Source organism: Lepisma saccharinum, chromosome 14, assembly GCF_977018435.1.
Source record: "Lepisma saccharinum chromosome 14, izLepSacc3.1, whole genome shotgun sequence".
In the NCBI taxonomy this organism is placed as follows: Eukaryota; Metazoa; Arthropoda; class Insecta; order Zygentoma; family Lepismatidae; genus Lepisma; species Lepisma saccharinum.
Window position 1 is genome coordinate 44,794,480 of NC_139242.1, and position 14,997 is coordinate 44,809,476.

General features: G+C 38.7%; 1 protein-coding gene across 1 annotated transcript in view; it reads left to right on the forward strand.

Annotated features, from left to right (window-relative positions):
* The first annotated feature begins 6,562 nt into the window (after window positions 1-6,562).
* Window positions 6,563-14,997, forward strand: part of LOC145998512 (uncharacterized) — a 53,811-nt gene continuing 45,376 nt past the window's right edge. Inside the window, exon 1 of the mRNA XM_083134937.1 lies at window positions 6,563-6,684. The gene's annotated coding sequence lies outside the window, so the exon portion shown is untranslated. The remainder of the gene's footprint in view (window positions 6,685-14,997) is intronic.

Consider the following 14,997-nt stretch of genomic DNA (forward strand, 5'->3'; position numbering starts at 1 on the left):
CTGTAAATAATAAATTCGACATTAATAAACTCCATTTATATTAAAAGCAACTCTTTCAGGGAAGGGGGAAGGGTCTTTGACGTCGTCCTAGACACGCAGAAGCGTGCGGTAAGGAAAGGCGGGGCAAGCGCAGCTTGCGTTGTTTTTTAAAACACTTTTGATATCTTAAGTTCGTGTTTTTCAATGCGTTTATACACATTAGAATGGAATGTATTTACTATAAGATATTTACATTGCAGAATTTTCATTTCCTCTATTTTTTGTTCTTTTGGCTTGAAACATAAACCGGCTACACCCTTGACGACGCTGGGCGATGCGGCACGACTGACCGCGTTAGAAGAATAGGACTGCTCACCTTTCTCCCCGCTTTTCGAGTGACTTATGCAGCTTTTGCATGGACACTGTCCATCCCCGTTTACGAAGAAAAAAGACCAAGCAACACGAAGACCGCATCTGTCTTTGGCAAGGGTGTTGGAAAGAATTCGTCCACACTGGCCACAAGTGTTGCTAACTTACAGAATTTTCTGTGCATCAGTAGCACCACCTAACGCGGTACGATTTTCATGTTTGAAACTCTATAGTAATCAACAAATTTCATTATGAAGTTAGCCGGTGATCACCAGTCGTATGCTATTTATAAGAAATGAAATCACAGCCGGTACTTGAACATATTCGTCATGTGGTCAGTTACTCGGAAATATGCAGGGTATGTAAGACTGCAGGTAGGGTGAAAAGGAAGGTTAATTTAGAAGCGTGGGTGCTGGGGGTGCGTGTTGTTTTTTACTGTGATAATGTGCAGTTTTTTTCTGTTCTTTGTGTCGTGTTTTTGTACCTGGTGTAAAAGTATGATTCTACATTGAAAATTTCTGCCATGGTTGACATACCGGAAGAGCCATCGATTTGCAGTGCTGCAGGTATGGCCCTTGATTAGGGACCTTCTTTCAAAACCATTCAGTTCGACAACATATGGTGTAAAGTTGGAGCTTGTGATTGTGAACCATGAGCAACCGTGTCCTGAACTGTGCATAACCAAACCAACTAAGAAAAATGGGAAAGTTTTCATTAGGCAGTTTAACAGTACAACAATATTATGTGGTTATGTGACAGCAATGATCTTAATAAATTATTTCTACCTCTCTTTAACAAATACATATGTAAAATTTAACTAATGAGATTTAAGCTAGAATAAAACTTTAACCTTAAAATATAAAGAGAGGTTCTTTATTATTATATAATAGGTATTAAATTAAATTAAATTATAATTAGAAATTATCTCACGAAAATTTCCCCCTTTAAAAGATAAAGTCCTCCCCTGTGCATAGCACCACGCCATGAAGGCATATAGGGGGTGTGGGGGTAACGCCCCACACTTTCTTGATCCGGTCGTGAGTGGGGGTGATGTGATCAGCATCACGCCCCTGACCGCCTTTACCCCCCAGGGTTTCCCCCAGGTACCCATGTTATTCGACGCTGGGTGGGTGCCGGGGCCGTTTCCACCGTTAGAAAAGTTCCCGGATTTCCCCCTTTTTAATCTTTTACTCACTTTCCCATACTATATAGAACACAATTTTTTTCCCCTCAAAATTGTGTTCTATATAGATATATTAACTTCTTTTTTCTCTAAACTCAATAAGTATTAAAATGACATATTAAGTAAGTCAATTACTTTAAGTTAGACTAAAATCACTTAAAAGAAATGAAATAAAATTAAAAACAATTCTGAAGTATTTTATATTATTTAATAAATAGGTTCTACTTGTTAACCATATGTTGTTATGTGTTTTGTTCAATACAAATTTAGGAACATGGAACTATACAAGCTACAGTGACTTGAACAATTTTTATAATGCAGTGCAAAGACATGAACGTTGCCAGGATCACATCTGCGCTTGCATCCAACTGAAGACAAGTCATGATTCATAATTCTAGCCAAGTAAGAAACCGAAACCCGTCCGTTTATTTAAGATCGAAACTTTATGCTAATGGGATGTTTATTATTTTCAGGGTTACAAAAGAACGTAATTTAATTTACAGTTGCCCTCAAATATCAAGTAAATCATTATTTTCTTCATGGTTGAAATTTACAAGTTTATATCGAGAGGCTGTTTTTCTTCTTTATAAACCGTGCAGCGAAGATTTGATTTTACGACATGTTATGCACTTCACACACTCAAGCCCGATACTTCACCATTATGCACATTATTGTAAGTAGGGATGTGTGTAGGCCTATATTATATTTGAAATTATTATAATTATCCGAAACGAAAAATTAACCCATCGCTAGCCTATCACGAAAGGTCACGGCACGCCCCTGAAACACAGATTTACCGAAAAACATTTCATACGCTACGCCTACTAAATTAATTAGGACAAAGCTGCTTCCTTTATCGTTTCAAAAACTTAATAGTTACATTGTATAATTCAGGCCCGTGGCCAGGATTTTATTTCTGGAGGGGCCCTTATCAGCAGCCGCCATCTAAAGGTGAAAAAGTGAGGGGCTAGAAGTCCTGAAGATGAATTTCTCAGTATATTTTGCGTGATTTCGGGGAGGGGACTTCAGCCTCCTTAGCCCTCCCCTGACTACGTGTCTGCTATAATTGCATTACGCAAAACTGCTCCTGGGAAAAGAAAAGGTTCGCCGCTGTTCGAACAAGACACCACATGTTGAACAGCAATCCCCTCTTTTAAAACAAACGTTACGCTGCCATCTTGTAGCGGTGGACGGAACTATTTCGTGGAAATGCTACCAACCAGGAAAAGGAGGCGTTGGTCCTGTCCGTGAATCCAAACGTGTGAGAGACATCTGTGGGTAAACCTGTAAACTAATGAGTAATCTAGCGCCTCTGTCAGCATTTTGTGAAACTTGCTTGTAAGTCGCGAAAGAGTTTGATAAACAATCCACAGGGAACCGGGAAAACATATTTTAACATACTGCTTTTTTGTCATTTTGAGTTTGAGTTTGAGTTGCTGTTTTAAGTCCACTTTATGCACAGTAAGGCTAATCGGGACTGGACCTACAGTTTAAAGTGGGATCCGAACCACTTGTGCCTCCACCGGGTATCGAACCCGGGACCCCTTGATTAAAAGGCAAAGACGCTACCACTGCGCCATGGGGGAGGCCCTTTTGTCATTTTCAAATTCCGTTCTAATTCTTAACACAAAGCAAGTCTCCTTCTTATAACACACTTATTTGCTACGTTTTGTTTTAGTCCCTCCAATACTTTCGATAAATTGTAATGCTTTTATGTACAAAAATAAGACAATGCCTTCAATGATAACCCGTGGCTCGACAGCCCTTGAAGGACCTAGGCTGATCTCCCGGCTGCCAGTCTTTTTAGATGTGTGGAGATCTTCAACTAGTAATGGGGTAACGTGGGGTCAGTACGTCGAACCCCCAGCCGTTATACGATATTTCTGAGACCGGGTTATGCTACTGACTCGTAGCTCCCCAATTTACTCACGTTGGTGGGTTGCCACCGGCCTTGTACACAGGCCGAAAACCCAGAAACTGAATCTAGGCGGACTCAAACCCATGCCGTTCCGCAGTCGGCCACGGAGGAGGACTCATTAACAACAAAGGTAAGTTTTCAACACTGCAAGCAACGGCCCCAGCTCCATGCTTATAATACAGTGAAGACCTGTTTCATTACACGATTATGTTTGTTTCATGTTTTTCTCCTACAAATCTACACAAGACCAAAAAGAACAGCAGATAGGGATGATAACGAAACGAAGGTTCTGGGTTCAAGTTCCTTCCGGCCTATCATAATTCATCCTCATCGTCGAGGTTAGAGGCAGAAATACGAAGTAAGAAACAAACGTTAGGCTGCTACTCCGTCTGTCTACCGCACTTGCCTCCACCCACACTTTTTGCCATTTTTGCCCCCCCACCCCCGCACTATTCTGAACCTTATCAACCAAGGTAAAGTAACTGTCCTTACCCCCTTAGTTTTGGCACATTGCCTTCCTCCCCAGTTTTGGAACCCAATCGCCGCCACTGAATGTAACGATGCTGAAATGATTTCAAGAGTCGATACTACCAAGAAATTCAACGAACAAAGAGAACTTTGCAGGTTAAATGTCTGGTTTAATTTTAAGACCTTGCAAAATCGGTTATCCCGTTTCCTGAGTGGAATTACCATTATGCTTTTATACGCCACTCTTCGGAGCCGGTATACATCGAACCTAGGCCGAAAAGTGTCTGAAGACTTCCCTTATATTCGTAGCTACTCTTGCACTTTTTCAACATACAATCCTCATCGTCATTTGTATGGTAAAACGGGGAAACACACATTTCTATGATTTTAAGCCTACACAATATAAGAAAGAATATAACTAATACATAAAATATGAATGTATTTAAAACATTCTTTTTTAAAAAAATATCTTGTCCTGAAACCTTTAAAGTCAACACAATGCTTTGAAAACCTGCCGGTATGACACACTTGGGTGTTTGATTTTGTAAGAACGCAAATCAATTGGTGTTACGAATATAGTGGTTGTGGGATAGGATTGTTTGTTTAAGGCTATTTTATGCTCACATAGAATAATCGGGACCGGATCTACTATGAAATGTATTAACTCCACAGAAGATCGAACCCGGTACCTCTTGATGACATCGTTAGCCATTACACTATCAAGAAGGCTCAAATATTGGATTGATTGGAGGAAGAAATGTAAACGAAATGATTTGCTATCTGAAATTATCAAGTATATTCGCATCTGCATTTAAAAGATTCAAGCTAAAATACGAAAATTTCCCCGGTCATATTTATAAGGATCAGATTGATAATCGAAAAAGAAAAGGACGATTTGATAGAACCGGTTGGTTGGCAGAACTAAAAAGTAATGTTGGAATTTGCGACTTGCACCTGTTAGTTTCAAGCACTGTGCTTGCCGGCTGGCAAACAATTTTGATTTCCTTGCATCATAGGTTTTGAAATGAGTGCAGTGTTTTCAATTTCCTGGAAGGGCAAGGTTTCGGTGGACAAGTGTCTATCAAATCTATAACTGCAAATAACTTTTTCTTGTACTACTGCCTTTTTTATATAAACGTATGTAAATTACTGTTTGTTGTTAGTGCAATGATACCATACTATTTTGATTAATGCTTTAAGTCCACTTTATGCACAGTAAGGATAATCGGGACTCGACCTACAGTTTAAAGAGGGATCCGAAGCACTATGTATGTGCCTCCATTTGAATAAAATTATATTGATCCCATCACGTCATGTAACTTCTGTATTATGTTTTTCATTGTACTGAAAGAAAGATCGGAATGTAAAAAGATAAATGTTTTACCCCCCCCCCTCCCCTTTCATCCCCCTCCTGCTCTTTCCTGTACGTTCTCTTCAATGCAAGCATTGCTCTGTAGCCTCGTGAGGTTTCAGTGCAAACATTTCTCAAAGCTCGTGAGAGTTCCGCAGTGCAATCTCCCTCAGTATTGCTTACAGTCAGCCGTTCCCGACAAAGGTATGCAAACTGGTGTAAACAATTTACCCATACGTTTGAAAGTCAAACTCCTCAGGTTACAAGCACATTCAGATGCAATATTTGACTTGAGTGCTCTGTCCGAGGACTTCACATCATGTATGTGAAGGGTTGGGCTACTTGCTCGCATGCAAGAATTGAAAGAGGGAAAGAGAAAGCAAAAACTCGGTCTCGTATCGATTTATGAACACCCGTCTCGATCTCGTATAAAAATATGTATAATATACAACATATACAAGACAGCATGTCATCGCACAAACGTACAGTCACGGACACTTCTGGGTTGTAACAACCCCATTAACTTTCAATGGAATCATTACAACCCAGAACTGTCCGCGATGCCGACTTTTCTCGTTTGACGCCTCGCTTCGACGCTACGAACCCTCAAAACTGGATTTTATCCTGAATATATATATGTTTATGAAACCACACACCAGAGGTTTACAAGTTCTACTATAAACAAAATATAGGCTATGACTTAGTTATACGTAAATAATCCGGTAGATATCCGCTTATGTCTGCAGATATATTTAGTTCTTCTTGGAAGGCTCTTAAATATCAACCTCTCCTCCACGTGGTATACCTGGTAAAATTCTTAGCGCAACGCGCTACGAAGTTAGCAGTCGTAGGTTCGAGTCCTGATTAAGGCATGTTTGTTTGTGCAGCTTTGTTTGTTCATCGTGTAGACTGACATGCACAGGTAGAAAGGCGACGTAAAATAACCAAAAATAAAATGAACTTGTTTTCCGATGCAAAGATAGACTGACGTCATTGTTTGTATGTAGTTCGGAAGCAAATATAATTATTGAATGAGAAGGAGCATCTTATTTTTGCTTTGGCATTTCATGCGTCAGACGCTGGTGTGGGTGTTTATCAATTTCGGTTTCAATACCTAGCCCTCCCACCCCAACACGCTGTGCTTAGGCACTAGGATTAATTAGCGACCTTTTCGCGGGAAAAATCGATTGCCGACATCTGAAGTAATCGCTTCGTTTCTTGTGACATCACTATGACGTAGCTCCTGGTGGGTGTGTCGACCGAAGGCTGAAACACCTGTGGCGCTCCGCTCCGTCAGTTGTGAGAACTTGTAAGAAGTACGTGCAGTGAGTGGGGCGCGTGTGGTGTGTTAAGTGTGCATAGTGTTACAAATGTGAATCGTGTGTGGCTGTCGAGTTTTAAGAAAACATTGTCAAGGTAAGACTCTACGGCATTTGTTTGTGTGATCACAGAGTGCTCAATAATCTAGGTATTAAGTGTTTGTTGGTTGCATTTATTTCGGCCTCATCGGCTGTCAATTAGTGTTGACACTGACATATTAGATTGTAGCAAGAACCAGTGCTTTTAGACTCGGCTACTGGCACATTTATTATGTGTAAAGAGAGCCCGCTAAATCTAGTAATTACATTTATGTTCTGTATCGGCTGTGTGATAAGATATTGTTTTGCCCTTGCACATACGTATGAAGGTAACGGAAAGTTCAAATAGGCTGAAATACGTTAGATAAACATTTCACTTATTTTAAAAATAGAGTTCTCGGAAATATATATATATATATATATATATATATATATATATATATATATATATATATATATACGGGGCTGTTGTACGTACAGTGATATCATGTAATATAAATACTTAGAACAAGTGGCGTGTCCCAATGGAGGTTGGTGGTTACCCGCTTCTGATTTGGCCCACCTTTCCTTAAAAAAATGCATATGAGGAAAGATGCATCCCCCTGCCTTATTATTAAGAAGAAGCTGCTAACTTCTATCTTTAGTGGTGAACTTCCAATACGATATTTTCTTCCGTTACCCAGTATTGGGCTTCACGTTTTGACCATTTCGTTTGCATTCCACGTGCTGTAGAGACAATTTCATTTTACATTGTACTATGTGTTCAGTGTGCTCAAGCGTGAAGATTTTTCAAAGAAATATAAATAAAATAGTGTAATTTTAAGATTTTTAAAAATTATGTTGTAAAGTTGTTTGAAAATAACGTGTACAGATTAGCCTGAATTTAGGGGGTGAATGGGGCTCCGCCTGCCAAAGATTTTAGTAGGGGGAAAATTCTATGAAAAGGGCCACAAAGTGAAACATTTACATGAAACCTATTGATACATATAAAAAGTATAACTGACTATCTGGCATAAAAGATATATCTGAAATTGTATATGGTGGGAGAGGCTCTATTAACCAAATCCGTGTTTGTGGCGTGTTTCAAGAACTTTGCAAGTGGAGCGGAGGGGTTATGGTTTCTTTCTATAATAGACATTGTTATACTTTGCCTACTTTTCATGTATCCTATTATACTTTTTCTTTTAAGAAATGTGGGCCAGAGGTGGATCGGTACATCTCTCTGTCTGTAGGTGCTTGTTGTATCGTATATTGATAAAACAGCTGAATGTAGTTTGTGACTTTTCGGTTCGAAATAGTTTGCGACATCAGAACCTAATGATCGCTCGAATTTCTAATAAGAATTCGCATGTCTTAAAACAAAACCTGTTCCGAAATGAAGCAGGGCATTTTCTTCCACAAGAAGATAGTGTCATCTCTAATTTATGTCTCTATTGTAATACTAACTTCGTAATACGTATCAGCCCTTGCATTTATTACTATGCGATAAGAGCAATTGTAAATGTATCATGAGTTCAACTTTTAAATGTCAATGTCTCGGTGAAAATTTACAATGAAAGATAATTGGGCTAGTGTGAGGGGGGGAAAAGCCCACTGTCCTTGTGCACATCCAACAAAGGCGCCTGTTACAATTTCCTCATTTACCAACGTTCCAGGTTCAGGTAAAGTTTCCTGTGCACTGTAGCACAAGATGTCCTTGTCGACACACTTTCCAACATGGAATTTCCTTGACGGACATTCAAGACTTTCGATGGCGTAGGATATATTTCCTCGACATATATTTAATTGAATTTGTCATTTACAATACTAATTAATATTACTCGACGATCTTTGACCTTGTAAGCTTCAGAAACTACTAGAGTTAAGTCAATAACATTTGGTAAATTTTGTCAATTTAAGAAAAATGAGACACCGGGATGAATTTGGTCGACAAACAAAATTTTCATTTCTTTATTGCTGCGATGGCTTAGTGTAGTAATGCTATAATCTTGTAATGAAGCGATTTTGTGTACAAAAAATCGAACAAAAGTATGTATTAAGATCCTATATAGTGACTTAAAGGTAACTTTAAATACTAAAAATAAATCAGTAAAAACTCCTCCCATCTTTATAAATATAGTAAAAAGATCGAAAATTAACGCAAAAAAGACTAAAAGAAGCACCCTATCAATTTTGTCGACCAGTGGAATCATTCCGCAAGGTTGAAATTACCGTGAGAGGAAGGAAAGAGTATTTTATTATGGCAGGCTGTGTAATAAATCGACATAGTGAATATTCTTCTCCCGTCTCCCCCCCTCGCAACTTGTATTTATAATACGAACGACCTTTTGTGGTATGTTGACTGTTGAATTCCAAGTTTCGTAATTGCGTTATAAATTTTGTGAACTAGGCGAACACAAATATTCTATATGTATCAACGCTCACGTGGCTCACAGGGCCTGAGCGACATGCAGGGCGGTCAGTTGATCGCAAACGACCATACGTCCTCTGGCGCACATTTTTTCTGCGTTGTTTTGGTGTTGGAAATCGAGAAAGCACTTCGACATGGACGTAATTTACATTGAAATCGCAGAACCACAATCAATTTAGGACATGACCCGTAAAGAATACAGTAATAATGACGTGCTCATCTTCCTAGCACAATCAAGAAAATATAGGCAAGTACGACAGTAATACTCGTTAAAATATTTTTTCATAATCACGCGGATATTAAGTCGTGTACCCGGTCATGAAGTAATTAGTTACAGCTGTGACGTAATTCTCGAATTGGCAATTGTTGTATTTTTGGCCGTCGACGATCCTTGTCGCCTCAACCAAGTTGCCTATTGTACGCCCTTATTAATATCAATATTGCCACAAACAATTTATTTCAGTACGCATTGTGCATTTGTACACACAATGTCAATATCAAATTTTCAATGATTTATTGCGAATAATATTTTTAGCAGTATATGTATGTGGTATTTATCAGCAAATTGTAATGCCACAACCTGCTCTACTCTGTTAGTAGATATCTGTGATGCAGGATCATTGTAAACTCGCTCGCTGCACTCAAGCAGTCTGTCAGCTGTTCGAATTGGTGCAAAGATTTCCGTCAGCTTCGACCGGCAATGAATCTCGTGGAGCGCCATCTGGATCCAAATTAAAGCGCAACTCGTGTGAATGTACCCTTCAGGTCGTTGCTCTGATCTTCAGGGACGTTTGTTTGGGTTTCTCTAAATGTGTCCCTTCATGTTGAGGGAAGAGAAGTTCGTTTACGTAAACATCAAAACCAGGTTGACCGCAGTGGCGTATCTAGAGTATGGCAAGTGCGTCACTTTCCCCGGGCACCACTTGAAGGGGGAGAGGGTGAGTCAACCATACATGAAACTATCAAGACTTGAAGATCTGGAATTTATTGTTCGGTATGGAGATGAGCCTTGCTCAGTGTTCGCAGTGCAATTCAGATATTGCTAACCATTGTTGTTATTATTGTGAACTTTTTTCAGCCCGAAATATTTTACGGGAAGACTTGAGCACAAAAGGGCGGATGTGTTATGGCGGGGAGGGGTGAGTGCCTCATCAGCTTTGGAGGAGGATGTAAGAGATACTTAACTATCTTCAGGTGTCTTGATTGTAGAGTTTGTACAGTGGGATGCATAAGTATTACCAAGCAAATTGTTATGCTCTTTGTTTCACGCAATGAGATCTTCAAAAATTGTAACAAAAAGCCAAACAAGCTGCTCACGACCTCTGTTACAAGCATACACAAAAAAATATATTTCTTAAGAACACGTAAGATGTAAGAGAAATTAAAAAAAAAAGACTTGGGCAATTTGATGAGCAATACTTGTGCATCCCACTGTACGGGACTAAATTTGGTCCTTTATTTATTTTTAGGTAAAATTTCTGCCCTTGAATAAAATATTTTTTCTGCGATTACCTAAATTGCTTATTCCTTTGGGTGTAACATTACTATTAAAAACATTTAAAGAAAAGTAACGATGAGTAAAGTACGCTATAGTGTGTTTTGTGTCTCTTACACAAGCAATTATAAGTGAATCGATTTTTTAGGTAAAAATATTGCTTGGCAAATTGATCACGAATATTATTATTAATTTTTCTCTTGCAGTCTAGGTGTTTTTAATAAATGGATTTTTACCTACGCTGGTGCAGGAGTTGTTAGCAGCTTGTTGTCATTTCAATTCTTGAAGCTCTCATTACGTAAACCAACAAGAATAAATATGATTATGGACAATTTGCATGGTAGTATTTATGTATTCCACTCTACCTCTGTTAAAGTATACACTAGGGGACACTAAAAGAGCGTCTAATAAACACCCGAAGGAGTTAGTATTTCTCGTATTTGTAAACCACGTGAAAGGCTTTCAAAACACACTGAAAAGACGTCACAAGGAAAATATGCATTTAAAGTCTACTGAAGCGTGGGCAACTACTGGGAAGCAAAATGCATGACTGTGAAGTAACTAAGTCACACACCAAGTGCTGACATTTAAACACTCTTGAGGAATTATTATCGTGAAGATTGCATGTACTACAAATGTCGTATTTCCAAGCGATGTCTCCGGTTTAGTTTTGTTCGTGACGGGACAACTTGCTGGCACAATGTAAGTTTAAATATCGAAGTGGTTCTTCCGAACGATGACGTAATCAATCCAACCTTGTCTTGCAGTTGGGAAGGTCATGGTGATCCAGTGACGTAGTAGTTGCGCAGGCAAGTGAAATTTGAAATCTCGCTTGACTGGTACACTCTCCCCTTTCCGACTGCTTCAAAAGATTGTTGATCGAACAGATACTTCAAATTGTTTAGGGAACACGGTATACTTATTTTTAATGAGTTACAGTTACTACATAAACTACATACACCATATTTACTAGTGATTGTCTCCTTACTTGCCTATGTATTTCTACTGTTCGGTGGGGTGTAAGTCTACCCTTTCCTAAGACACCCAATGTCAACCTGTAATCCACCTTGGACTGCATTCTCGCAGACTGGTGAGGCTTTGGAATCTGGACCTACAGCCAGAATAATCCTCTGTGGGGCTCGTGTTACTACCGTTCATTCACATCGTCGCGATTAGCCAAACTGGCAGAAGAGCGACATATAATAACCTAATTCAATCAATGATTGTACCGTTCAGTCAAGAATAAATTACGATAAAGTGTACTAGATAACATCTGATAACCGATAGGTTATGTATATGAAGGTCACCTTGTTTATAACTATTGATGATAACAATTCCATCCAGGCACGTATCTAGAAATCAGTGACGTGCACTGAGGAGTCTAGCAGAGATAGATCAATCAATCTCAAATCTCTAATTATTTTCAAATCACAATATTTTTTGTATTGTTGAAGCCACAGTTCATATACAACACTTTTTTTTCACGCGCTTCTCGTCGTTTGGTGCGTTCAGCGGGCAAAGCTGGCCTAGCTCGCTCTTCCTCCGCGTCACAGTTCCAGGTAGAAACTGGTTTCCGAAGGGAGAGGAAAGATTTCTGCCTCTACCTCCCTTGCCCGCTCGCATCCGCTCCAATGGTTGAAAGCCCGTACTTTCAGGTCCTCCAGTCTATCTCCTATAGGACAGATAGGGGATTGGATTTCCTTCGCTTCCTTTGTAAATCCTCTAAAGATCTAAGGGGATTTTTTTTCTGCAGTACTTATGTTCTCTGTATTTGCACTACTTTTTACACGTTGTACAATATGTATGTATAATATGGGATGTACTTTTATTATTTATGCAATTGGAACGTCTTATATGCAGACAAAAATTTTATGCTTTCTTTTTGTTTCAAATATGGAATATATAATGATTAAATAACAAATATTTGCTCACGCTCTCTCTTGCTCTTGTTTTAGTAGTGTTTTATTTAAATATACTAATCTCTTGGCCTCTAATAAAAAAAATGGATAAGCTAAACAATCATCAATACGGATGTACTTATTTGGGCAAGAGAACGCGCGTTCTAATTCTTGTTGTTAGTTTGGTTTATTTTACTTCGCTTTTCTGCCACATTTGGTTATCGCGAAAATGAGGATAAGTGATGATATGATGAAACTGATGAAGGGACCTCACAAAGAAAAATTCAGGCCGGAATTCGTGACGAGCATGCATTCTTGTTCCTATGTGTTGTACTTTGCCTGCAGTGAATAATGAAAAAATTAGAAATGAAAAATGTATCCCAGAACTCAAAAAGCCAAATGTATATCATTGAAGAAAGTAGAAAAAGGTGTGTTTTGTTACCTGTTTATCCCCCATCGCTTTTTCTATGCTGTATAGATTTAATCGCAATAAGTAGCTAAGAGCTTATGAAAGTCGTGAGGGACAATCATAAACAGAGAATTCTAGGCTTCTGATTTCACAGTGCCCTACAGATGCACTGGGAGAAAATTATTTGTATTTTTTCTTTCTTGCATCGCTTTACCTAATTTCTGCCATGACGATGAACGTTGATTAAATTAAACGGGTGAAGAATGGTTGAAAATAAACACTCATGCAAAGGCCAGGGCTCGAGCCCGGATCCTTCAGAACGAGATACTGAGATGGGGAAATTAGGGAAATCAAGCATTGCAAAATTTTTGAAAAAACGTTATTCATATATAAAGATGGTATTTCAAAAAATTCAATTGAAAATTACTACTCAGAAAAAATGCAGTTTGCTTTACCGATACCCACGTATCCGAATGGTTAGCGCCTTCGTCTCATGTTTGTTGTCGGCCGAACTCCGTGGGGAGTGCAAGTGGTCCCGGATCTGTACCCGATGGAGGCATATAGTGGTTCGGATCCCACATTAAACTATAGGTCTAGTCCCGCTTAGCCTTTCTGTGTATAAAGTGGACTTAAAACATCAAATCAACCAACCGTGGGGGAGTGGTTACCACAGTACTACACCAGGAGTTCCGGGTTCGAACCCCTACCTGGACATGGGTGTTCTTTGTGTTTGTCCCTTCATTAATTTGGTCGTATCATCTTCGCGATTAACCAAATGTGTCAAAAAAGCGAATCAAATCATTCATTGATTGATTGTTTGATCTGGTTTATTTTACTTCGCTTTCCGCCATTTTTGGCTAATCGCGAAGACGATACGATAAAATTTGTGAAGGAACACACAAATATCACCCATTACCAAGCCGAGATTCAAACCCGGCATCTCGGGCTCAGTAGTCAAATCAAATCATTTTTGATTTTCGAAAGTGGGTGGAAGTTGTGTACAATTTTTGTAGTCATTCCTAACTTTGCAAGTTTTCCTGTCTTTGACGTTCTTCTTTTAGGAATACTGGGCCCTAAAAGGGGAGGGGGTTATGACCTGTTGGGCACGCCACTCATTGCTACCCCAAGTGTGGACGTCACCGCACGTCACTGCTAGAAATATATTTCGGGGGGTCCGAACCAAGTGTCCCAGAAATAGTAATAATGTTAAAATTAAAACAAATAAATTATAATTAAATACAAATTAAAATATGTAAATTTATTAATATTGGATTTTTATTATTACAAAAATAGTTAAAAAGATCGTATAAGAATATAAATATAACAGCATATATTGATTATCTAGTTTGCGTGTACTTAAGATCACCAAATGTATACTCCTTGATTCCATCGTATTAAAAATTTAATAATGATAATAATTCAAAGTTCTGATGGATTATGTTTGGATTACAAGGTAAAATAATTAAAATCCTGTTTATGATCCGATTTACATTTATGCCAAATGATTCTTTGTCCTTCGCGAAGTTCCTATAAGCAACAGCCACTTTGATAGGTAAAATAATAGTTTGATATTGAATACTCCCAGTTCTATAATTAAATACGAACGTCACACCAGTGGCACATCGTAAATGAAAATGAACACTAATTTAGAAATATACAAATTAATTGTAGTAATCTTTATCAGCTATTGTGATTATATAGGACACCTGTACTTCAAACTAAGGAAAACTTTCTGCAGTTGAACCATTCTCATCAATATTAACAAAATTAGTAATTTTTTGAAAGTTTCAAGGGACAATAAAGTAAAAATTGAAGGAATAGGTGCAAAGTGAATAGAGTACCTAACGAAACTGTCTGGATTGTGATATACGTATAAGATGCAAGGCACCATGTATGCAAGGGGTGTAAGGGGCGATCCTTCCCCGTTACGCCCAGTTGTCAGCCCCACTTCCATGTAGTACACCCTTGATTGCTTTAGCAGACTAACGAGGCTCTGGCGTCCTGTTGTATCCATGTGTGTGTGTGCAGAGTGCCCCATTACAGCCTCAGCTTTTAACCGAAGTCGGAATGTTTTAATATTTTAGTAAACGACATTACAGTTAATTTAGGTAAGGTAAGGGGCTGGACCCCGTATAACATGACGGGCGCAAAATATCCTT